Source organism: Centropristis striata, chromosome 11 (assembly GCF_030273125.1).
Source record: "Centropristis striata isolate RG_2023a ecotype Rhode Island chromosome 11, C.striata_1.0, whole genome shotgun sequence".
In the NCBI taxonomy this organism is placed as follows: Eukaryota; Metazoa; Chordata; class Actinopteri; order Perciformes; family Serranidae; genus Centropristis; species Centropristis striata.
This window is the reverse complement of record NC_081527.1, coordinates 26,421,332-26,441,292: the sequence shown is the minus strand read 5'-3', so window position 1 is coordinate 26,441,292 and position 19,961 is coordinate 26,421,332. Positions and strand designations below refer to the sequence as shown.

The 19,961-nt window shown below is 38.7% G+C and overlaps 1 protein-coding gene across 2 annotated transcripts in view; it reads left to right on the top strand.

Annotated features, from left to right (window-relative positions):
• The window catches only part of efr3a (EFR3 homolog A (S. cerevisiae)), a 186,311-nt gene that overhangs the window by 21,097 nt on the left and 145,253 nt on the right, over positions 1 to 19,961 (top strand). The window lies entirely within an intron of this gene.

Genomic DNA, 19,961 nt, shown 5'->3' with positions numbered 1-19,961 from the left:
TGTGGCTCATGTCGGTGCGTCAATATGCGAGTGGATCCAAGTGGACTCTCTCAGCACGGATCTTGTGGTGCAACATAATCATAACATTCTATGAAGACCTGGCTTTGGATTGGGAAAAATGAGTGTATGCACATCAGGTTCTGATGGATTAACAATGGGTTCGTTACGGATTGGACCGGTATAAGCATTCCTCTTACCAGGAATCATTGGCCGTGTTCAGACTAGGGGTGGGCATCGATTTTCGAATATTCGAATAGTCATTAAATCATAAAAAATCGAATAGTTCATCATACTGGGGAAAAAAAAAGTTGTATTACTGGTGCCTTCCGCATGGGGCGAATAGTACTTTTGCCTGAAATGCACATCCCTAGTTCCGACCTGCATTAACAAGCGTCTTGAATGTGCTCTCCAGGCGGCGATGCTTTGAGATTAGATCACTCAGACCACATTCAGTATGCATCCTGGGCCTCATAAAAGACTAATTGCCTAAAGTGACGTCCCGTGGGGTCTCACTGCCCTCCTCATGTGCCTAGACAGACAGGAAAGTGTTCCACAAGTAAACACTTATCTCTGTCGCTGTGGCTGCTGCATTTCTCACGTCACTGAAACGACTGAGAGAGAATCTTGTTTTTTGAATTATATTAATATTCTGGGTTTTGTGCTGGACTGTCAGTTTTTGTTACGGTGTTGTTGCGCTGCACATATCTGAGGTGTGGTATTTTGTTGCACCATTGAGGGATCCTCCCCCAAGAAATAGTTTGGACCATTATTATTGCCATGTTTGTATGGAAAAAGGTGGAGAAGCTACTAGCAGATAATAAATAAACAACACCCCAAAAACTTGCTAAAGAAGTCCACTGACGACCAACTAACAATGTTAAATCTGATTAAAATAAAGTAAATCAGTTGGTTTGATGCTCTCTACATAAATTTCACATGGTGGTTAGCACTCTTGCTTCACAGCAAGAGGGACGCCGGTTTGACTCCACGTCGACTCTAAATTGCCCGTAAGTGTAAATGAGAGTTTAGGTGATGCTCGAAACAGCTGGGCTGCTAAGTTTATAATATGTATCAGGATCACCCATGACTCGTATTAATACAGTTTATGAGTATTATTTATTAACACAGCTTGTTAGTACTGTCAATATATTTGTTTGTTTTTTGAAAAACAAAACAAACAAAAAAACTCCAGGAAGATAGTCATCCAGATATTATAAAAAGTGTGAGATGCTGTGTGTTGAAACCTGTATGCATCCTTTGAAAAATTTGAATGTTTTTCAATAAAAACAATCTGCTAATAATCTCCTTTTTTCCTTCTAATTAACATGCAGCTCAGTAAGCTCTTGATGACATCATCGGGCCGAGTCATATGACCTTGCTCTGATCACAAACTGAATCCTGCAGTAATCTGACAAACCGAGTGCAGGATATCATTTATGTTTTGAATTCAATAAAACCTCTTTTTCCCAGCTTGATTTGTATTCAGGAGATTTTGCTCCTCATCCTGTTAGAGACGGTTTAGAGACATGAACATGTTTTCCCAGATGAGAAAAATCTTCCATACTGTTCTATAATATCGTCCTTACTCTTCACCTTGACTGAAAATGTTTGATGGATCTACAACAATCTGCTTCAGGTCTCTGAAAGTTTAGTTTGAAGAGATTTACATATTCCCAACTATATTTAACTTATGAATTTCCATGAACTGCATCCTGCATGTAGCTTAACAGTGCACAGCCTGTGTCCACAGGTGAATCTGAGCATGAAGGACTGTGTGTGGTTGTTTGGGTTGCAGCCATCCTTGGGCCTGGGGCTGGCAGATGTTTGATTGGCGGCAGTGCTGAAGCACCAGAGGTCATCTGTTGTCTTTCATGCTCAATTAAGTCAATCCCACCCACCCTGCTACTGCTGCTACACACACACACACACACACACACACACACACACACACACACACACACACACACACACACACACACACACACACACACACACAAACACAAACAAACACACTGGGATGCAACATCAAGTGCACACAGGAACAACACATACACACGTCAGAACTGCTGACTGTAAGATATATAGCGCCGTGCACACACGCAGTTACAAAACACACACGCAAACATGACACAATAGCCGAGTGCTGCTGACTGATCAGCTGACTGAGCAGGAGGAAGCTCTTTATAGACACACACTGCTGCTGCAACATGCATTCAGTTCAACACACACTGAGACACTGAGGTATCTGCACAGATTACAGTTAAACTACACTGGAGATGATAAAATCATAGGTTAACATTATAGCAGCTATGTGTCGTCTGTTCCTTCATTATTTTGTATAAAAATCTGGAAATCACTGTGATTTTTTAAACTGGTGTAGTGTAAAGGGAGACTCAGTGGATTTGTTTAATATCTTGCACTCAAAACATGTAACATGTAATAACCTTTTTAGAATATTGATGAGTTTTAACTTGACTTGTTAGGAGCACAAGCAGAAAAGTTAGGGACGCACCTTTAATCGACCTGCAACCCAATTACTCACATTTACCCCATTTTAACTATATAAGGCCTACTAATAAATGCTTTGGTAATGAATAATAACTACTAATAATAATTACTTTCAGAAAATACAATTTCATTTTAAGGTCACAAATAAAATAAATTACATTTTACATTTAGGATGCTTTTAGAAAACGATAAATTAAATGTAAACAAAAGGGATGTGTGACCTTCCTGTCATCATTACAAAAATACATAACAAAAACATAAACTCTTGCAGGTATACAGAAATACTTTTTTTAAAAACTTTTTATTTCCTTTTTTCCAGTTGCAGTCATACATTCACAAATTCAAAGAAACAGCACAGGTGTACATGGGGTAGAGGTAGTCCATGGAGTTTGGCATCCCAACAATATCCAGACAGAGTCCGTATTTGAAAGTGGGCAGTGGTGCTCATTAAGCGAGAAAATTAATATACAGTGTGCAAACATTCTCAAACATTCATTATTCATATTTGAATGGCGAGGGAGGAAAAAATAAAATAGTTAAAGAATAATAAATAAATCAAACAAAAGCAAAACCCCCATATATAGAACACATCAATCAGATCAAAAGTCATATTAGTTAACAAAATGTGAAATAATTGGGGACCATTTAGTCAGGAATACATCAGTTTTCAAGTGTAACCTTGCGGTTATATTTTCCATATAGTAAACATCCTTAACTTTCTCTCTCCATTGTGCTACTGTGGGGGGCTGCGGTCTCAGCCAGGAGATTGTAATCATCTTCTTAGCAATTAGAAGAAGGATTCTCAGCAATACCGAATTAAATACATTTTAATACCTTCACAATATTTTTTAATACCAACACAACATTGATCTGCAACTAGAAAATCCAGAAAAAGATCTAGAAATATCTAGAAATGCTTTAGAAAAATCTAGAGAAGGATCAAGAAAAATCTAAAAAATAATCAAGAAAAGTCTAGAAAAGCTCTCGGAAGAACTCGGAAATAAAATCTAGAAAAAAAGTCCAGGAATATCTAAAAAAGCTTTAGCAAAATTAAAAGGATCTAGAAAAATCTAGAAGACTATCTAGAAAAAAATCTAGAAAATCCAGGAAAAGATCTAGAAATATCTAGAAATGCATCAGAAAAAAATATGAGTAGGGGACAAAAAAATCTAGAAAATGATCTAGAAAAAATCTAGAAAAATATCTAGAAAAGCTTTAGAAAAATCTAGAAAAATCCCGAAAATGGTTGGTCTTTTGTCTTTTTTTTTGGCATTTTTATGCTCTAGTATACAACACCATACGCCCCGGATACATTTTTTGCCCTAAAAGCCTAAATTTGGTGCCTCTCGCACATTCTAATGCAATTCCATCTTAATCATTGCATATTTTAATGAATAATTATTTTTAATTGTTGTAAAGGAAAATAAGGGTTCTTCTATGTTTTATTTAAAAGCATCATATTTTCACTGAAATTATGTGGTGGACTCTTTTTTGATTTTGAAAGCTACATGTTTGCTTTTATTTTGAAGGCTGGTCTTACCCCAAAAAATCCACCGGGCCGCGGTCGCCATTGCTGATCGCTGCCATTCTTATCAATGAGACCATTTCCACGCGAGCAATCCGTTGCATTTCTATTTTCTCCACGAGCTATTGCCCCTAGTTGTAAAAAAAATGACTCGCACAGTCTCAAAAACTGGTCGCAAAATGTGAGCATTTGGTGTCAGTCTGGAGCCGTGGAAAGGGAAGCTCCATAAAGAATAGTTCTGTGCTCAGTATGTTTGTACAGTCCAGAGAGAGCGAGGGTGTGTCATGGTTGCAGTTAGAGAAGACAGCTGTTTGCAATCTGAGCAGAGAAGAAAGCAGTTAAGCACTTAGCAGTTGAGTTGTTAAGTGGTTGTGAAGTTACAGTGTTGGATTCAGTTTGTCTCAGAATAAACACTGCAGCTCCTCAAGACCAAAGTAAAGGTCCTGGGTCTGGCTTCTCACGTGCTGAAGCCGGACATGTTCTTAGACAGAACAGCACAAAGGTAGCCTGGCTAACACCAGATTAATCACAAATGAGATTAGTCTGGAAACCAGCCGAGAGACTTTTCGCCTTTCAACTTTCGCTCTAAACTATTTAAAATACCATCTACAGCTAAAGAGAGTTTCGCGTCTGCTGCAGCCATGTTGGATCCGTAAGAAAACTACAAGCTTCCGTCTGCCGAGTAGTACGTGTCATCATCTTGCCGTCCCTCCCCACTCTGTGATTGGATCCCTAAAACAGGGCTAAGAAACCTCTCTGGTTGCCAGACTGCCTGGAGGTTCGAAATGAAATTCGAGCGTGCAAGGCAGTATACCCAGGCTAGCACAAAGGGAAAAACAACCAATAAAATGAGCTGCGGAAATATGAGGAGAGCAGTTGGACAAAACTTACAAAATGATGACACTAGAGACACAAGAGGACAGAAAGGATGTCTACAAACCATCAATAACAATATTTGGAGGACACAGCTCATGTATGTGATGAAGTCAGGATGTAGTACTTTCTTTCTGTCAGCCCATCTCTCTACTACCTTTATCACCTTGTACATCATTGTTTGATTGGATGTTGGTGAAGCTTCAGATGAAGACGAGTCTTGTTGATTTGCTGAAAGACTTAAGAGGCTTCTTCTAATATAAACCCGCTGCTGCCATGTTGGTGTGCAGTCTGCAGTTGTTCACAGGAAATTAAAATGTGCTGAGTAGTTGAAGGAAAAGTTTATTTCCTGATCACTATAGAAACGTCATCACATCAGTGGGTAAAATTAAAATAAAGGGGGAAAATCACCAGTTTCTTGAGTGCAGATCGGACCGAAATTAACAAGTTGTAATTGCAATTAACCCACTTTTCATGGATAAACCATCTCTATGATGGATGACTTTGACAGTGCAAATTATGGAGATGAAGGTGAAATTAATAATAAGAGACAAACATGCCAAACAAAGGGTATTTGATTAAATCCTACTGCCATAAAATCTGAGTGATCATGTGTGGTATCATATTAAACATGGTTAAAAAAGTGACATGAAATCTGAATCAGATATGAAATATTTTGACAGATGGACATGCATTTGGTGTTTTGTGCACTGAAATGCTGCAGAAAAGAGACTGCAGATACCAAAGTGTATGCTGCATGCATGCTTCCACGTGTTTCAGGTCGTCCTGATCCGATCAAGTCCGACCGGTCTGAAACCTCTCAGCCACAAAATGAAATGAATGTGAAGAAATACCTCTGCCTCTCTCTCTTCTACTTACTGTCTCCTGACCCGGATTGTACATTAACATTTTCAGACATTTTGCTGACATTTAAGTTCCATCTCCAGACATTTAGCTGACTATGAGCTTTGATTTGTAGGTTTGTGTCTCAGGTGACTTTTGCTGCGGCGGGTCACAGAGAGGTGGGCAGTAATGGCTGTTTTCTTACGTTCACTTGAGGAACATTTTGGAATAAATTGTACTTCTTGTAAGAGCGCTTTTCATGCAGCATACTTTTAGTTCAGTGCACTTATAAAGTGCATGTAGTGAATTTTACAGGTCGATTGTCTGCTTTGAGTTTCCTTTTACTATACTGAACTAGAAAAAACATTTTTTTTTCAAATGGGTAATTCAGGTAATTCAGTAAATTGTTGAAAATGCTAAATGTCCCCAGGTTTGCTGCTTTTCTTCATTTAAAGTCATTATAATTTTTATGTTTTTGAGGTTGTACTGTTGATCGGAGACATTTGAAGACTTTACACAGCTGATACTAGGCTAATTGAGGCAATTAAGGTATTTAAAGTAGCAAAATAAAAATGATTTTTGGTGCAGACAGAAAGCAAAGTGAGATTCACCTTGTGTCTTTCGTGCATTTTTATTTTAACTGATGGTGGACAGTGGAGCACAGACTTCCGTGTGGGAGTGTTTGTGTCTGACTACCAGAAGCTCACCTTGCTGTTCTTTTCCTCCAGTCTCTCTCTCTCTCTTACTTCTAGTCTCTGCATACTTATGAAGCACATTCATAGAGACTCCATATGAGTTCTGTTTTTTTGTGTGCATGTGTACGTATGCGTGTGCATGCTTTATTGACTGCAGTGTTTAACTCAAGCTCTAACAAAACTTTCTTTCTAATCTGAATTCACATTTTGTTTTCTCTGCACTCCTGTGTTAGCTGACTGCTGAGTAATAAAGGGCTGTGTATGAATTGATTTGTGTGTGTCTGTGTGTAAGAATAAGGTCATTAAAAAGTAATAAACGTCACATGACGAGGTATTACATTTTCAAACCATCCACCACTAAGTGCCAGCAGCAGCACCATCCAAAAGACTCAACAGGAGCCACAGACCGCTAACTCTGTGCGCAGCACCAACATTGGGAGCTGAGGTTCAAGAGTTTCCGCTATATTGATTTGGTAGCAGTGCCCAACCACTGCAACTGCGTTGTGTGAGCTTCGTGTATTTGGTCCTCCACACATCGTCAACACCCGCCGGGAGTGTTTGGCATGTAACGTCTCGCCTCCACTATGAAGGTGCCTGAAGCGGGATGCTGGGATCAAATGATCCCACCAAATAGTGGGACCACTATGAACGGACCATCGGGGCGAAGCAGGATATTTGACGTCGCGCGTGACCTCCCACTTGGTCCGACTGTCATCCAATCACTGTTCAGCAGCACAACAACTGCGGTCGCTGCCATTAACTGTGCACAGTGTCCATCGCTGATTGTAAACAAACCAGCATTGCTAACTGTGCACAGAGTGAAAAGTCTTTCTGGGCCAAATGGCATCACATGACTCACCCGGAAACTGTAATTCCGTCATTTCACCGATATGTCTAATCGGCATCAACACTCTGTGCTCTTCCTGGGTTCAAAGTCCAAAGTTGAAAACGTGTGCAATATTATGTGAAGTGTGCTCGTGTTACCTGCTCACTTTCACACTCACAGCCTCACAGGGAGGAATCTAAAGCCAGAGGCCTGATGTTCTCACATTTCCAAGTGAAATCGGGGGAAACTGAGACCGCTGTGCTTCCCAGAATACCAAGTTTCTGGAGTCTCTTTCTTCCTTAGCTGCAGGATTAATTAATAGGCCTAACTGGCGTCCTAAAGTGATCAGTTCTATTCAGTCTCCGGCAGCAGATCCACAGGATTTGATTGCTGATAGAGATTCATTCACGAGCAATCCAAGTTAATTGGATTTGCTCTGGCTTTAAAGACACACACAACTGCTTTTACAGATCCGCTCTGACTCCGAGGTTCGCTGCTCTTAAAGCTCCCTGACACAAGACTACACACACTAAAACATCAGACATCTAACCCTGATAATAAACCAGGAGTTCCTGTTGTTGCTGCTAAATCTTTCATGAGAAAATTACTTATCAAAACAGGTTGTTTTTGCTTAAGAGAAAATAAAATGATAAAAAAAGATGTTATTGAACTGCTCATGTTGGACCTCTGTCTCTCTCTCTCTCTCTCTCTCTCTCTCTCTCTCTCTCTCTCTCTCTCTCTCTCTTTGATTAAACTTAATAAGATATTGATCAGCTATTGATTAAGCATGCCAAGATCCAGCAAAGCCATGATAAACAATTGAGGTTATTCCACTAAATATTGATTGCTGTGTTCATGATTTATGACACTTGTTTGGTTTCGCAGTGTTTAATGAGAATATATGTTTGATTTATTTTTTTTGTTTATATTTTGACTCGTGGTCCGTTGTTTTTGCATTTTTAAATTGAAGTAAAGATAATATTAGTTGCATACTCCTGATGGTTTTTGTTCCTTATTCTTATAGCATTTAAGATCATTTTTTTTGTGATCAAATTCATAAAATGAAGACAACAAATTATTTTTAAATAATCAGCATGAATTTACACAACAGCTGTATAAGCTTTATTATTCTGTATAACAGCGATCGCCAAAACCCATAGAGGGCCAGGGAGATCGTAAAAGTTATATAAAATTTTATTAGTTTTCATCCAGGAGATATTAATAAAGGCGAAATATGACAATGTTACATGCACTGTTTGGTGTTACTGTGCGCTGCACCTAAGGTCATATTTAGTGTTCAAAAATAGCACACACTTCATTAACATACACATATGGTTTACTGTTGTGAATTTAGGCTAGACTGACCTAGGTTTATAGCAAAAAAACTTCCTGGTTAGGGAAAAAACTTGGTAGTTAGGCGTTCTAAAACATAGTTTAAACAATAAATAAATGTACGTAATGCTGGAAGTGATGCAGTTACGAGTGTGACGTGAGCCACGGAAGAAAAAGTCGTTTACTTTTACTTTTTGACATGAACCCCGTTCTCCTTAAACTCATCACTGCCAACTATATTGGCAAGATGGTTGTGGAGGAGAGTCTAAAAGATAAATATGAGTCATATTTTGCTGCCTGCACACATTCTAATGTCACTATTCCATCATATACACTGATCTTAATTATAATAATTATTTTACAGGAGAATAAAGGTTCTTGTATATTTTATTTAAAGCATCTTATTTTGACAGTTTTCTTGTGAATTATGTTGTCGATTCTGTTAACACTGCGCTCTTATTTTGAAAGCTGCATGCGTTTAGCGACAGGAAGTTATTCAAAACAGTTAGTCACAGATTAGTGTGATTAAAACAACTTTAATTGTTAGCTAATGTTAGCTCGCTGCTACCGGGCGGCGTATGCAGCAGTGTGTTCGGACCTCTGAAGGCCAGGATAGGTTGGTAGTATTTAGTTGGGCGCGCACACACATACAGAGCGATCATGTAGGGGCGGGGCTGATATAGACTCTATCATGCACAAATTGTTTTGAGGCGGAGAAGTGGGGAAGGCAGCTTAGTAAATTCAGGCTAAGTTTACACGATGACGGTGTGAACAGAAGACGCAAAAGTGGCGTCTTGTCTTCAATTTTTATTCCGCATTTAGACGAGCGTTTTTCAGGAGGAAATCTGCTGCATACGGCGACGCTAAAGTGTGTGAATTGGATTGGGTATCATGCCAGGCGGCATCACTTAAAGCCATCAGAGCATCTTTGGGCATGTGGAAGTTTTCACGCCACGCATTTTCATCAGCTACTCCTTCCACAAAGTTCTCCACCATCCACTAGATCTACCAGGTCTCGTCCAAAGCCGTCTGGCTCGCCTCCGACCAATTGGTGCATCCAAAATGTGATAGAGGTAATTCCAGATCCTTCTCTGTTCACTAATACTATCTGTACATATCCTGTACATTTGGTGGAAAGACTCCTGTAAGTTTATTAGAGCTGCCAGAGCAGCTTGAAGGTCCGACGCCTGGAAATAATCCCACATGCCCCAAAAACGCCATCACCTCCTAAACGAAAGGCACTTCCGATAAAATATTTTGTCGTTTTTACCCGCAAGCGTCCTCGTGTAAATGGGCCTCAGTCAGTGTGTGAATGCGAGGAGAGGTGGATCGTGGTTTTGACTGACTGACTGGTAATCGACACTCCGCAAAATAACTACACCATGAATTGTGTAAAAATATTTTCAGTAGCTTGAAATATGACGTTAGCGCAGCACATGAGACTGGCGTGAAAAATTAGACTCTGGTGGCCCGCCAGAGTCTTGGTATACAGTGGGGAACCCTGATAATAATAAAAACTGTGCTGCGAGGCCTTTCTTTTTACAATCTCTATCTTTTTTTTCCCCTTTCCTTTTCCTTTAATATTTAACTGCCAAAAGGGGCAAATTGTGAAGAGCATAGTTCACTCTACTTCTGAAAACCCAGTTTTTGCAAATAAGTCAGACAATGAATAATTTGTGATGGCCTGTAAATGTGCCATGTGTCCAATAAATGAGCTTCAGTCCTTTTGAATAGTTTGAAGCATCCTAATGAACTCAGGCGTTGTTTTGTTCCTATTCCTGCTGAACAGTTTGCAGGCAGAAAAAGAGCGTTTGTTTGTGAGCAGTGATCCATAGAAGAGCCTCTTTCCACCAGCTCTCATTTCCATACACGGTCATCAGCAGCAGCAGCAGCTCCACGGTCACTTGTTGGAGACTTTGGAAGAATTGTTTTTAGTTCTGTGAAGCTGATGTTTGCAAATCCCCAACTTAAATCTCCCTAAACACTGTGTAAGTGTTATAATCAATGTGAATGTTCAGTAAAGCCTGCAGGTTTGACTCGCTCTTCCATTATTAGAAAGATTTATGGCTGTATCAAGAAATTTAGATAGTTCTGTTCTTTACTGTGGGTAAGTAAGGTAATTTAAACTATATTTTAGCATAAATAATTCCTGCAAATATATCTTTCTTTTACTGTTGTCATTATTGATGCAGTCATCATTCGTTATGAAGAAAACGCACAAGGGAAAACACAGTTAAAGTTTCACTTTGCTACTTGGAAAAGTTAAACTACAAACACTGAGATTACTTTTGTTGTGAGGACAAATGACCTCTTATGAATTTAGCTGTAAACTTAAGAAGCGTTAAATAGTTTTTAGGAAGTAACAGCAGCCAAATTATCCTTCATTTAAATGACAGCAGTTTCTGCAGAGGTCTGAGCTTCAGGGCGGAGAGTGGCTGTCAGAGCTGAAGGCTTTTCTCTGAGCTCAGTGTAGCTGCATGGCACAGCTCCATAAATTGTATGGTATATGGTAATTACACGCTCCACTGCCTCTTCTACTGGTCGCTCGCCATAATTTCTCTGCAGCTGCAGTCATGTGATGTCCGTCATGATGCATCCAAACTGCTGTCTGTCTCATGTCCTGTCCGTTCTTTTATAACTGCAGGAGAGATCTGTTTGTCCTCGGTCACAGTGGCCCTCATTTATCAAGCGAGCGTAGAAACGAGCGCAGATCTGAGTGTATATTTCGTCTTACGACAGGGTCCATGTGTGATTTATCAAACGATCGTATCTCGCCAATCACAGCGTAAGAATGATCGGCTGTTGATAAATGTGGCGGCTCGAAACAAGCGTCATTAAAATACCACGCCCTAATATATACCCGATTCAGAAGACTCGCCTTCAGAGTTTACGACACCGAAGGACGCAATACGGCCAAAAAGAGGATTTTTTTCACCTTCTAAAGTCAGCTTTATTAGCAAAGTGCACCGTTACGATTAACAATAGGGGCAATATAGACATATTACAGAAATACGCAGCGACGGAGGTTTATGAAATAAAAGTACTTATAGTTATAAACTCAAACAAGTCCAGTGATTATTTTACATTTGGAGCACGGACTTAGAAGTTTTCAGCTTTTTGGTTGAAGGAGGTAAACAATGTTTTAAAGTAAGTTTTAATTCTAAAAGAAGAGGAATTTCTCAGTCAGAAAGTGAAACGCTGACGTCCAACAGCTGCAACACAACAAACTGGTTTTGTTTGGCAGCATAAAAAGTGAAAAAGAAGGAAATCAGTGGTGCTGTCAGCAGAGTAGCGGACTATTAAACTCCCGGCGAGGTTTGAGTAATTACATCGTGATATATAAAGCCTAATAATCTATATAATATCCGAATATTGCTATTATTATGATGGAGAGATATTATTGACCTCTTTACATTTACTGATAATGATGTCCTAGTCAGAGGAGTGTGTGGCAGCGCTGATTGGAAATGTTTCTATGCGGGCAGCACCGCTGGTGAAGGAGACGCTGACTCTCCGGTGTCGGAGCTGGATAACAGTAAACAGCAGAAGACAACAACATTTAATATCCTCGGCTGGTATTCTGTTTGAAGAATTTCACGATCGCAGGGTTTATTTATTTATGGATTATGTTTTAATGATAAATTATGTAGTCTAAACATGTTTTGCTTTGTCACTATTAAAAATCAAAACACCACAGAGTTTTATCAGCTCCAGGCATCAATAAAATAGTCTAAGATCAATTCCCAGACTCAGACGTGTGGACTTCACGCTGACTCAGATTTGCGTACACGAGCTGAGAGCAGACTGAGATCTGATCGTACCGTCCGCTCACGTCCAAATTGATAAATGCGAGGCTTGGGTAGAAATCATCTTACGCCCACTTTACGCCCTCTTTCTGACGTACGCTCGTTTGATAAATGAGGGCCAGTGTCTCTACCAAAATAATGCTGATTCCCAGCATTTCACATTGATGCAGGATTCAATGGACTCATGTACCTTTAAGGCCAAATCTTGCGCCGTTCTTTTTCAGGGTTGTTGAAATAGAAACGCTCACACAGCCTCAGCTAAAAGTTGTGTCGTTGGTTTCTACAGTAAGTTTTGAACACTACACTAGGAAAAATAATCTGTTAAAATTACGGTAAATTACCGGCAGCTGTGGTTGCCAGAACTTCACCGTAAAAAATACAGTGAGTGGGTTTTCTACTCTAAATATAAATATCAGCAAAATGTGTCATTTAGAATGAAAGGTCCTGTTATTTTTAGGGTAATTGTTTCATTGTGACATCATGGTATTTCTCCATTAACTTTACATGAAAAATGTTATATTTTTACAGCAAAACTGTGTGTTTCCTACAGTTTATGACAGAAAAAGTAAAAGTTTTGTGCTATGCTATGATTTACGGTAGTTAAAAGTGTCTACTACGGTGATACACAATTTTTAATTTTACGTCCTATTTCTGATGCAATGAAACAGTGTTTTACTGTAATTTCTACAAACATTTTTTACAGTGAGCGTACCACTGGATGAGTCACCATTGGCTGTGCTACAATCCCAAAGTCACACAATAGCAGAAGAAGTTAACCGCATGATACAATTGCTGTTTCTGTGTTGGTGGCTTTGAAGAAAGGGGTGAAAATATTCTACATTTAGTGTCACTTAAACTGATAATTTTCTAAGGTATTTTTTTTTGTGGCTAAAATCTGTTTTGCTGCAGCCCCTGCCCACATCAATATCCTGCTCCCTTCAAAGAACAGTCATTTTACCTCCCAGAACACAATATTTGCTGGTCCACTGCTGCCTCCATCTGTTTTTTTGAGAATCTGTGTAACTTTCTGTCTCCAATCCAAACTAAAGTGGTGTACACAGCAGTACATTGCTTAACTTCCATGCCTGGACTCTTCTTCTCCAAACACAAAATGCAACATCATCATCCAGAAATCTGTTTTGTGCACTGCAAAAAAGGTGTGTCTAAAAACAAGATAAAAACACTAAATCTGAGGGAAATGATCTTGCTGCATGGACAGATAATTTCACTTGACAAGATTTCTTAAATTAAGATGTTGAACGTTTAAAATAAGAAATGAACTCCTTAAAACAAGATAAATTATCTAAGACTAAATCTACAGTTTTTTTCTTATCTTGGTAAGAAACAAATAATTGTCAGGTCACTCTGCTCGGGCCAGTTCATCGCTGCTTGCAGCTTTAAGTTATCTTTTTTTAGGAGTTAATTTCTTATTTTAGGCGTTCACTATGCTTATTTCTAGATTAAATAATCTTACTTTAAGAAATCTTGTCAAGGTAAATTATCTGTCCATGCAGCAAGATCATTTCCCTCAGATTTAGTGTTTTTATCTTGTTTTTAGACACACCTTTTTTTGCAGTGTGATGTGAGAAGTTTTCAGAAAACCTTTGGAAAAACATACTACATACATACAACCAAAATGTGAATATTTTGATTTGACTACAGGAATCAGGAATCACTACTGAGAAGACACAGAATGATTCAAAAACATAAAAATAAAACCTAAAATGATGGACCTGCCCTTTAATGTTTCTGCAGACAATCCAATTCAGATTCTCTGAAATCTGCATGAAGAAATGCAGCATTTTATACCATTGATGGCCCACAATATTCTGCACTAACCATTCGATGTATTTACATTCTGTAATTCTGTATAGTCTGTTTTGTTGTTATTAGGGGAACCATAAACATTTTCCTGCACATGCACAAGTTATTCACAGGAAACTTGTCTGTTCTATGGAGTGAGAGATGTGCATCAAACAGCCTCATAACTGTATTTTACACCAGCTATTCTTACTGGTTATTTTTTCATCCTTTAAAACTGTTTAGGGTGCAGCTTTCACTCATCGTCTCATTGTCGCATCGCAGCGATGAGCAGATGTGTTTCTTCAGCAAAAGTAAACTCAAGTGGTGTTGCGTAAACAGCACCATCTGCACGTGAGCGCTGCAGATCTGCTCCTGCGGTGGCAGTCTGCTCTCCGCCTCATTGACACATGCAGACAGTCTGTCAGGAAGAGGAAGCAGCTTAAAGAAAGAAAAAAGTTAATATACAGTAAAAAGTCACAAAAACACTTACAGTCAAATAACAGGGAACCACTGAAAGTTATTCTCCACATCATTTCTTTAAAATAAAGATAATATACAGTTAATATCTGTATTCAAGAAATAATATTTAAGATAATAATACATATTAAAATATTTTACTTTAATATGAGGATACATTTTTTTTGTCAGACTTTTTACAATTCTTTCACAATTTATTTTAACGTTAAAAGTTTTACCATAAGAAAACAGAAAGTTGCCTTAATTTCACATTCAGCAATATGATGTGTATTTTTTTTACATAGAATTTACTGTGATTTAACACTCAATCAAGACCATTAAGCAACTGAACAATACTGTAAAATAAAAAATTAAATGTGTGTATTTATATATATATATCCAAACTAAAGTGGCGTACACAGCAGTACATTGCTTAACTTCCATGCCTGGACTCTTCTTCTCCAAACACAAAATGCAACATCATCATCTAGAAATCTAATGATTTTGGTTATTATCAAGAAAACCATGGAAAAAAAAATATCATTAGTCTTATATATATTTATCTATTTCACAGTATTGTTCAATTGCTTAATGGTCTTGAATGTTAAATTACAGTGAATTCCATATAAATCTCTCTCTCTCTCTTTCTTTCTCTCTCTTTTTTATACATATTCAATTTCTTGTTCATTTTAATGCCTGGTACAACTATAATTATCGTTAGCACTTAATGTAAAAAAACCAAGACAAAAAAATAGTGCTGGATAGTTTCTTTGGGATCATTTTTAGAGCAATTTCATGATGATAGAAACACTAAAACAATCAAAACTCATTAAAATTTACAACAACATCATGTTTAAACTCTTTATAATAACATAAGGTATAATAAAGCGCACTTATTGACATAAACGGCATTGCTCTTTCTCACCTCGCCTCAAATTTGCATCTAATTTGTCTATTGGCTGAATTGTAGAAGTCTGTTTTTTAATCTTATATAACATATATAATGGCACTGGAGGAATACTGTTAATATGTGAATCTGCAGAGATTCACTTAAATTACAATTTTTTAGGTTTTTGCACGCCAACAAATGTGTAATATCAGAGTCCATGCACTATTCTGGCTTTAGAAATGGTAGAAATCCAACCCAAAGTATCTGTTATCACACTTGTATTTTTGAAATCCACAATAGAATTAGACACAGAAGAAAAAATAGAAATAGCCCCATTCAGTTATTTAGCAACGTGATCTGAGTGAGGAATCAGCTACTAAAAGGGTTAGGATTGAATTTTTGCTGTGCTTCCCGCACTCAGCACCATCTCAGTTTTCCTGCTGTTACCGTAAAAGTCCGTCCATCAGATCCAGTTGCTGCTTGTGAGAAACATATTTATTGGTCATATTTCACTGTGAGCTTTTAGGAATGAGCCAGAGGAGCCAGAGAACCTGTTTCACGGTGACAGACACGTATCTCAGCAGCCTTTTTTGATCCCTTTTTCTTTTTCTGGGCTTTTTGAAGATCACAGTGTGGCGCAGCGTCTCTGTCGCTCTGCCTGACCTCCCATTGTGAGTTGACGGGAAACTGAAGGCTTGGCAGATAGAAAGTGGAAGACTTCTTTTGATGCTTTTTTACTGTCATCACCCAAGCAGCAGGGTCATCCCTGTTGACTCGGTTTGTCCTGAACTGCTCAGAGGAGCTGCAGTGACTCAGAAAACTGGTTTAGTTTCCAGATGTTGGTGAAACTGGAGCATAGGTCGGTTGGATAATACAGCAACAATAAGGAGGCACCAAAAACACTTTTCATTCAAACAGAGCCTGAGTTAGGCACACTGCAAAAAAATAATAAGACATATGCCATAAAACCATCGACTGTATATAAATAATGGAGGTAGTGACCGTGACGTCACCAATTGGTTTGTAGCCCGTTGGAAGCATTAAGTTCAGCGTTACACTCCGGGGAGCAGACCATACCTGGACTGTGGAGGAGGAGAGGGATCTGATCACTGACTACAGCCTCTCTACACCTCAACCTGACTGAGAGAAGCTGCTGCTAATTCATGTTAGCATTAACTGGAGCATTAACTGGGATGTTAGTTTTGGCTAGCAACAAACAAAAACAAAATGTTCTTTACTGACCTCAGAAAATTGAACAACGACTCCTTGGAGTAGGGGTGGGCGATATGGCCCTAAAAGAATATCATGATATTGCAGGCTATTTTTGTGATAGCGATATTCTTGACAATATTAGGAAATACTTAAAAAGATATAGAAAATATATATATTTTTATGTCTGTATAAATATTTAAAAATCTAAAATGTAGTTTGAAGTGCAAAGCTCAACAGTTGCCTAATACAAAAAAATGTACTCTTGACTCTTGAGTATGAGCAAATAATTAAAAATAACCATTTAGGAGTTCCGGGGGCATATTTTAATTACATTTTGTATAAGAGAATAAGGGTTCTTATATGTTTTATTTACGGCATCTTATTTTGACAGTCTTCTTGTAAATTCTGTGGTGGATTCTCTTAACACACTGTGCTCTTATTTTGAAAGCTGCATGTGTTTAGCGACAGGGAGTAAGTAGCTTTTTGTGATTAACTTTAACCACTACATCAAGAGGTAGGAACGTTGCAAAATATGCATTTTTTGAACCATAAAATAAATATAGCAATATTATCGTGAACGATACGATATGGCACACCCCTACCTTGGAGTGTCTGTTAGTACAACCAAACGCGGAACAAGACATTTTTACTGAACAAATAAACTGCTATTAAGTGAAAATATAGTGAAAGGGTCAAAGTTATGAGACCAAACTGCTAAACGTCCTTTTCTATATCTATATAACGATATATATATATATATATATATATATATATATATATATATATATATATATATATATATATATATATATATATATAACTTTATTAACGTGTTGCCATGGATACGCATTGTTCTGCTCCTCTCCTGATGACAGCTCGCCTTGTTAGTGACAATAGTTAGTTAGTGTCAATCAAAGGTAGCCACACCCTAAATCATACGATTCTTTGTCTTCTAATTTCTTCTAAATGGGGCCATTATTAGAACTACTACTGTCAGATTGTCTTGAATAAGATTTTTTGCTAGTGATTGAGACCATAGTGTTGTCCTTAAAAAAATCTGAGGTAATAAATCAAGCAAGTTTTCTCATTTTGCATTTTTTTTTACAACCAAACTTAGCGCACCCTGCTGGAATTTTCGGAAGACGTGGCCTAACAGTTGGATAGCAAACAATGTGTATGTTGTTCTAGGCCTCGAGGTGGTGGCGCCTCAGATGATCCACATATTTGATGTGTTTTTCTTTTTTCTGGTATCAGCAGCCGCTCACCAGAGAATGGCAGATGTTGCACCCAGCCTTGCCTGCTGCTGGCTCAGTTAAATGGGCTAATTGATCGGCGAACGCACGCACATATCGGCCCGGTATATCGGCCGGCCGATATATTGGTCTACCTCTCCTATTTGCACATTATATCGATTTTTCGCTTCACTTATAAAATAATGTCCCAGTGAGGGTTGTTGTGGCTGCGGTGTGTGTGTTGTGTTGTGAAAGAGGAGTTGAGTATGAGAGATATGGTGAGAATCCCCCTCAGCCTTCACACTGAAAACACTTCAGAGCAGCTTCATTATCAGCTGACACCTCTCATCACCGTGATCTCATCACACTCTGTCAGCCCTGATATGAGAGGAGGCGCCAGGCTACACACACACACACACACACACACACATGCACACACACACACACACACACACACACACACACACACACACACACACGTATACACACACACACACACACACACACACGTAAACACACACACACACACACACACACACACACACATACACACACAAGTACAGTTTGATCAAAGCTTTATTTTGACTCTCATGTTTTCTTCCCATCGGCCGTACAACTGTTATCAACCTGCTGTGGTTCTACTGTTTATATAGCAGTTTATATCGAAGCACACTGCCCTACAAAGTCTAACTGCAGTAACTACATTTTTGGTCGATATTGAGTTATAACTAAAAATGAACTCCTTGATGTCTGTTTTATCTTGTGACAAAGTTTTAGATTTCAATTTTGCTTTTTTTCAGGGAAGTAATGATATAAAAATTGCATCCAACTCAAAACTACAGCGCAGTCCATTCACTTTGACTGTGATACATTGTAGCCTTGTATTTCTTCATTGTGTTGAATGGTAAATGGCAAATGGAGTGCACTTATATAGATAGCGCTTTACACTACACACTACGCTCATCCACCCATTCACACACACATTCATACTGGTGGCCACCATTGGGAATTCATCCACACACCGATGAACGCAGCTTCAGGAGAAATTTGGGGTTCAGCATCTTGCTCAAGGATGCTTCGACATGTAGGCTGCAATGGTCAGGGATCGAACCACCAACCTTCCGATCAGAAGACGGGGCGGCTGTGGCTCAGTTGGTAGAGTTGGTTGGCATCGAACGTTAATAAGCAAGATACTGAAACCCAAATTGCTCCCGATGCGGTGTGTGAATGAATTCCCAATGGTGGCAGGTGGCACCGTTTAAGGGTAGCCTCTGCCACCAGTATGAATGTGTGTGTGAAAGGGTGAATGAGCGCAGTCTGTAGTGTAAAGCGCTTTGAGTGGTCGCAAAGACACTAGAAAAGCGCTATATAAGTGCAGGTCCATTTACCAAGACGACCTCTCTACCAACTGAGCCACAGCCGCCGTAATTAAGTAAAAAAGTGAGATAAAATTATATTAAGACAAAAATATAACATTACTTTGTAATATTAAGTCTTTTTGAGTAAATAGGCAGAAATCAGGAGCTCCCTTGGACCACCGAGGTCTGTCTCAGCTGCTGTGTGTGCACGTGTGTGTTTTGTTAGGAAGCAGTGTTTAAATCAGGTTTACTCACCTGTAACTATGCCCTGTGGCACCACCGGGGTCATTTTTTACTCTGGAAGACGACAGATGCTATCATTTTGAATAAAACATGCAAAATTAGATTAATGAACTGACCACACAACTGACCATTATCTTACTTTTTTTCTCCAAAGAGCATAGTAAGAAACCATTCACATTATTTTAAGACAATTAGATAAAAGACACTCGTATTTCTATATAAAGATATTAAAACATTTGAATACGGGTTAAATTGTCCCTTTCACATGTTAATGTTAACGTTGTGGTTAACCTTACAGAACCAACACAGACATTCACATGTACCTAGACTCAGAGCATCTACATTACAACGCACTGAAAA